Genomic DNA, 7,732 nt, shown 5'->3' on the forward strand with positions numbered 1-7,732 from the left:
TAACTCAAACGAGAGTGTAACTGTATATTGTCACCCATCATGAAGATACCCGACTTTGCTTTGGCCGAAGGGAGACCTACTGGGACTGGGGTGCTGCCATAAAACTGCTCCTTTCCTGCCTAGTGTGGATATATTTTCAGCAAATAATAATAATAATAATAATCTACAATGTCTGAGAATAATGACAGTCATCTTGGGCCATCAACCAGTGTAGAACTGGAACTATATGCTAGTAGGGCTGAAAGTGATAACCATAAGTTTATGTCCAGCTATGACACTGGGAAAAGGTACAACTATCTGACCTTGTGGGCCAATGTGAAAATATGTGGGTTGGGTGAAAATCTAAAGCTAAGCCATAGTAATACCTAGCAAATAACTTCTTTCAGGCTTCTGACTAGTTCTGTAAAACTTTGGGATGAGCTTGGAAAAAAGAACTGGGCTATGATGGTGGTCTATATGTCTATTTTCCCAGCATCAAAAGCTGAAGTGTCAGCCAGCCAGATGGATAATAGATTATCTCCATCATTTCTGTAAGGAATGTGATGAGCTGGCATATGGTGACATATTCCTGGAATGGTGACTTCATATTCCCTATGTGACCTTGAGATCAAGAAACAGTTTTCTACCAAAGTATTTGGGGGCATCTATCTCCCCGGAAACATACCTATCCCATGAGAACAAAGAGGAATGACTAAGAACATGATGGAAAAAGTTATAAATTCAATTTTACTACAAACAGCTGTACTCTGCCATTCTGGAGTTTACAATGATCTTTTGCTTCCATTTTCACAGTAGTAAATGCATTTAGACGATATGCAGATTGAGGGAATGCTTTGGAGGCTCTGATTACAAAGGAAACAAGATTGAAATCCAACTGTTCAGAGGCACAAGCTGAGATACAGTTATGAGTTATTTTTTTTAATCAGGCTCTATCCCTGAATGGGAATTCTGAACCTGGAAAGCTCTATAATGTATGTAGAGGTAGAAAGATGCAGGGGTGTTGTCTGCATATAAAGAGCTGTATACTGCTCAAACTTTGCCTGCCACCTGGTGGCGTATGTAAATATAGAATCCAATGCAGTTCCAAGAAACACGTCATCATGGTCAATAGAAACTCTGGGCTTGTGATATAGTAACCTTCTTTGTAGACGCAAAAGTTTTTCATATATGTCTTGGTGATGTAACCTTCATAAACCTCCCTAAATAAAATTAACTTGAAGATGGCCTCTCTAGATGAGTGAAAATTTGACATTAGAGAAGAGATTTTCAGTCATATTATCTCATAGAGATCATCCACTCAAAGTGTAGAGGAGTTGCAGTTTGCATCAGTGGAAGGAAGACAAACACTAATGAAATCATGTATTCTTTAAATGTTGTAATATAAGCAAAACTTAAGCAGATATAGCTTAATTTCAAGGAAGGATATTGACAAAGTAGGACTCTTTCAAAAGAGACCAAACAAAACATGTTGGGGAACATAGGGTTGTGTTCTTGTATAAAAAACCTGAAAGGATGAGTGGAAAAAAGTATGATAGTGTCTTCCAATATTGAAAAAAAAATGCTGTGCAGAAAAGTGCCAGATACCTCTGGAGTGCAGTCAGAACTAGAGAAATAGGCATTATCAGGAGAGAGTTTGTCTTAAAAAGATCTTCTGAATATTTAAAGATGACCTAAAATCATCTTCAAAGTGGAAGATTATTTAGTTCCTACTATGTGACAACCACTGTACCAAGTAATTTACAAATGTTAGTGCTTTATAAATATTATTTCATTTGAGGTGCCTTGTGAGCCCTCCCCTACACATACACAATGGACCATCACATCAGATGTGTTCAATTAGAAACCTGTCAGGAATATGGTAGAGGGATTCCCTTACTGTGTGGGTAGTTAGATAATATTGCCTCTGAGGTTGCTTCCAACCCTTCTTCTTTCTAATCTTTTCATAGGTGTCTTAGTGTAACATGCCCTTTGTTTGTTAAGACTACAGTTTTTTTTATTAAGCTGCTTTGCACATCTGTCATATATTTTACAATTCTGAAAGTGTACGCTGACTGGTACTGCATAGGTGTTAATTGCCTTAAACACTTTTTCATACTGAGCATTGATTTCAGTTAGTCTCTTGATAGACATAGCCATAGTAAGGAAAAAAGGAAGGAAGGAAGGAAGGAAGGAAGGGAGGAAGGAAGGAAGGAAGGAAGGAAGGAAGGAAGGAAGGAAGGAAGGAAGGAAGGAAGGAAGGAAGGAGGAAGGAAGGAAGGAAGGAAGGAAGGAAGGAAGGAAGGAAGGAAGGACGGAGGAAGGAAGGAAGGAAGGAAAGAAGGAAGGAAGGAAGGAAGGAAGGAAGGAAGGAAGGAAGGAAGGAAGGAAGGAAGGAAGGAAGGAAGGAAGGAAGGAAGGAAGGAAGGAAGGAAGGGAAAAAGCATTTATTAAGCATGCACCAGGCACTATGCCAAACACTTTACAAGTAATAGCCCAAGTGATTCTTACAACAACCTTGTCATGTAGGTGCTATTATTGTCCCTATTTTATAGTTGAAGAAACAGAAGCAAACAGATTGAATGATTTGCCTGAGGTCACATAGCTACCAAGTATCTGAGGCTGGATTTGAACTCAGTTCTCAACTCAATCTCTAGACCCAGTACTTTATACACTTCACCATGTAGCCACCACAGCTTTCTCCTTGATTGTTTTTTATGCTTGCTAGGTCTTGCCTGGAGAAGATGAAGATATTTATAAGTATTGCCCTCATCGATTGGTTCAATGTGACCTCTGGCTTCCAGCTCAGAGTTTTTAATCTCTGACTCTTCTCCACATACATTAACAATTTTACACTAATTCATTCCAAATGGCATTTTGATATGATTAAAGAAAAATTCCATCAGATTGAGGAGCTATTTAATGCATTTTTTTGTGAAACCATATAACTTAATGTCATCCATGCATGTCAAGTAATTAATACACTGACTGCCTCAGTATAATTCCCTCTTTGGATTGAAAGCCAAACTTGACTCCACCCAGGAATGGTGATTATGTGTTTAAAGCTAGTCAGAACCATAGCAGACGCCTTGAAGATGTCATGTTTTATATCTTTCTTTACATTATTATTGGTAGAGTTTTTTAAATAGAAAATAGTTTCCTGTATGAACATGAATTATTCTAGTGTTTTCAGTATGTTTATTTCTTATAACTGAGTACATGAGAATGCTATCAGGGTGGAACTGAGTCAAAGGCTTTGTACTAGTCAATAAAGGTTGTTGCAACACTTTTGGGTGACTTGTTCATATAAATCACTAAATTCAAAATGTGCCATTCTTTACATCCTTGGGGCATTTTAACACACTATGTTTACTCCTTTGTCAATATGACATTTTTTTTAGTGCTAATAGATTTCTTTTAAGTGATATAAGACATGAATATGTTGTATAAAGTATGTAAACATGTAATGGGTTTATATTAGAAGGGGTCACTGGTATTCTCTTTTGGTAGTAAATATATGATGCCTTCTGTTAACAAAGATAGTGTAAAGCTTGCATTGGGGATAAGCCTGTAAAATTTGACCTTTCCTCTTCTGTTCTACACGGCAACAGCTGCAACAAATACTATTTTATCCGGGTCCTGAAATCCTTTTTACACTCTTTGTCAAATATTGTGGGATAATGAATTCATGCCTTATGGTTATAGCAGATACCAGATTTTTTGAATTGTTCTGTTTTTTGCATAGTTAGTCTATTGGTTAAATCTGTACTGTTAAAATTAAAAAGGGCTTTTCAAAATTCCATTCTAAATGTAGTAAACACACACACGCATACATGCACACACGCACCCCTTACTATTCTTCCAACTTGTATTCATGTTCATGAGTTGAGTCCAGAGGGGTTCTCCCAGGCTCTAGGAGTAACCCTGTGAGTCTGTGCTCATAACAAAGTTGTTCATGAGCCCCTACCAATATGCTTCCAATTAAGAATCAGATAAAAAACAAATTAGGTTTTAGAAATGGCATTTATTAAGAGAGTATAATAAAAACAGTAACTACTAAACATTCTCCTAAGAATATGGAACATACTCTTGCACAAATGCACAAAGAGTCTGTGGGAAAATGAGCTCAAATTCAGAGCACAGTGATTGTGAGGCACACACATATGATACACTTATGACAGAGGCAACTCACTATTCACAGTGCAGACTTCTCTTCTGGATAGATTCTTCAAGTGGGTTCCCAAGGTTTACTCCCTTTCACAACTTGACTCTCAGTTGCAAGCACTAGCTCATTCTTGAGCTATAGCCGTCTCTCTTCTCTGCTGCCATGGGTCCCATTCCTCCCTCAGCTTATTCCCTTTCTGTGTTAATTCTGCCTGAAATATCAGTCTCTGCTCACCTAGTTGGTCCTCAAATTCTCTCAAACCAAAGAACTCCCAAAGTGCTGGATAGGACGTCTACTTCTTTTCAAGTTGCCAATAGATGTCATATCTGATGGGGAAGGGGGAAAGAAAAAAACCCATCTCATTTCATAGAAGTCTCTTCCATAAAGAGCTCTAGACACTACACTACTATACTTGCTCAAACTCTCCAGGGCTTAACTATTTCTCAAACACACACATACACACACACAGACACAGACACAGACACAGACACACACACACACACACACACACACACACACACACGACTAATTTGTTTGCTGAGCCAGTTGAATAGTTCCCTCCTGACTCAATCAGAGAGGTGTTCATACTTTGCAAAAAGATCACTAGGTGTGAATGCAATTTTACAGTTAGTTTAACTGCTTATTACCACATTAAAGCTTCATCATTTGCGACTAAATCCTATAACTAAATCAATTAAATGAGTGAGTTTGGGGTGGTGGGAAACACACCACCTCTTCTTTACATAAGTAAGCTCATATCCTCTTCAAAAATCATTTAACACACTGACATTATTCACATATTACATTTCATTTTTAGGTAGCATTTTTTAATTTATGTTGTATACATTTTCAAAGTCTTAAGTTTCTCTAGGTTTTTCTTCATCATATTAGAGGGTTTTAAATTTTTTTATATTATTCTACTTAATAATAACGTTTGCCAAGCACTTTACAAATGTTATCTCATTTTAACCTCACAACAACCCTGGAGGATAGGTGCTAATAGTATCCTCATTTTACAGATAATGAAACTAAGGCAAGGGCTAAGTGACTTGCCTAGAGTCATAACTATGAAGTGTCTGAGGTTAGACTTGAGCTCACGTCTCCCTGACTCAAGGTCTAGTGTTTTATCCACTGCACCATCTAGCTGCCATCTAACCTGGACTTAGAAATTGTTACTTCTCCCAATTATCCTGCATCATTCTATAATAAGTTGTATACCTTGAGGCTGAGAATATCAGTGAAAATTAATTTAAAGCCTTTTCTAATAATTAAGATACGCTTAAAATTTTGTTAAGATATATGTCCCATGACAGTCTTTGGGCATAAGGGAGTCCCTCCTGGGAGTTCATAATGTTCCCCTACTGACCTTTGCCTTCTACAATGAATGGGCTCTCATTGCCATATGCCCCCAATGAAAGTGGCTGTCAGTAGGTCAAGTCTTTGTCCAAGTATCCAGTTTATGTCTAAGAAGAGGGCTGTGGATCAACCAGGGTTATCAGGGAAAAAAACCTTCCTAATGAATTCAGATGCTAAGAATAACATGCAGAACAATGAGAATCAATTCAATGCAAAGCTTTATTGGCAAATGGGGAAGAGGGAGAAAGGGAGACAGAAAAGGGGACCCTACACATACTTCAGGGATACACACTAACATAGAGTATAATTCCCATAAAGGCAGCTCTGCTTGGGGAGAACTGAGAAATGGGTCCATTCAGCAGGAAAGGCATGCTCATGCAGGAAGGTGTGCTCCTGCTAGAAAGGACTGTGTGCTCCAAAGTGCCCTTCTGAAAATGGGGTTCTTATGCTAGGATTTTGGGTGTCCCCCTGAAACTGTCTGATTTGCAGATCAGAGGTGGAACAAAGTACTACTTGGGAAGTTTGTTATCAGGAAGAAAAAAAAAAGCTTGTGCTAGATAAAATACTATTGGGGCATACAGCTGTGCTAACCTTCAAAAATATTATTGTCAGTATTTTTCTATGAATATGTTCTATAAGTTTATAGCTTCCCTTAAGGGGAGACTGTCAGTGGCCTCAAGATCACCAAGCCCAATCTTATAACAGTACTAGTGTATAATCATTCACTGAGTGGGCATTTATTAAGTGCTTACTGTATTCCAAACCCTGAGTTAGGCACTTGGGTTACAAAAACAAAATGAAATATTGTCTTCCTTAGGGAAAGTTTTATGCTATTTAAGGAGACAATGTGTACATAAATAAGTATATACAGCCTATATACAAGTAATTTGTTGAGGGGAGGGTAGAGAGCACTTCAAGTTAGAGGTATCAGAAAACTTTCAAATAAATGATAGTGCAGGAGTAGAGTTTGAAAGAAACAAAGGATTCTTAGAGGGGCAATCTAAGTCCAGGGGTATGGTGGCAGGGGCAGTAAAAAGACATGCTGATGGGTAATAGATGGATAATGTGTGAGTAATAACAAGAAGGCCAAATTCCCTAGATTTCAAGGTGTGAGAGGGGAACAATATATTTAGGTTGGGAAGGTAGATTAGGCCTAGATTATGAAGGGCTTTAAAAGCCAAACAGATGAGCTTGCCTTCGATCCTAGAGGCAACAGGGAGCCATTTGAGTAAAGTAAGGGAATAACATTATTAGATCTCTACTTTATGAAAAGTATTCATATCTTCAGTCTATTTCATATACTCATAATTTGCCTGATTTAGTAGTAAGTGCCTTTTACCCTAAAGCATTTCCAACAGATGGAGTATTGTTATTTCTGAAATGCAATGAAATACCTTCTGAAATGAAAATAGTATATCTTGCCTTCTTATTGTACAAGAATATGGAGTATCATTCACTCTGCTGTCCTCTGTCAAGCTGATCATAACATAATTTTTAAGTATAGCAATGCCACTCCATCTATATCTTAAATACATAAGAGCAGTTGTATTACCTTGGCTGGAGTGTAAACCCTATAAGATTGCCAGATCCCAATCATCTGCATTTCAGAGCTCCTCCCAGGTTTTCACAGCTTTGGTAGCAATCTCATAACACAGAGTCCCTGCTATCCATCACCTTGGCTAGCATCTCCTTACTTTGCCAGTTCTCCCGAAACACACACATGAACAATGAATTGGGCTTTGTAGGGGTTATTATTATCCTTAGTACTATAACTATGTTTTATTTATATAATTTGTTTTTGCATCATAGTCATTTACCCCACAACATTCACCCCACACACTACCAAAAAATCACTTCTCATAACAAAGGGGAGAAAAAAATTAAGAAAATGAGCTAACACATCAACCAAGTCTGACAGTGTGTGTAACCTTCTGCACTTCCAGTTTTCTTTCTTTCTACCAAAGAAAGAAGGTATATTTCATCATCTGTTCCACCATGGTCAAATTTCATTGACCATTTAATTTTTTAATAAGCCCAACATTGGGGACTCTGTAGAAGGCTAATTAATTTTATTCAACAAATGTTTGTTGAACATCTTCTACATATAAGGTACTGTGCTGGGTACTGGGCATACAAAAAAAAAATATTTAAATGGACATAGTCCCTGCCTTCAAGGAGATGTTATTCTATTGGGCAGATCGGATAAGTACCCAGACAAGAAGAATACAGTTTAGA

Source organism: Trichosurus vulpecula, chromosome 3 (genome assembly GCF_011100635.1).
Source record: "Trichosurus vulpecula isolate mTriVul1 chromosome 3, mTriVul1.pri, whole genome shotgun sequence".
NCBI lineage: Eukaryota > Metazoa > Chordata > Mammalia > Diprotodontia > Phalangeridae > Trichosurus > Trichosurus vulpecula.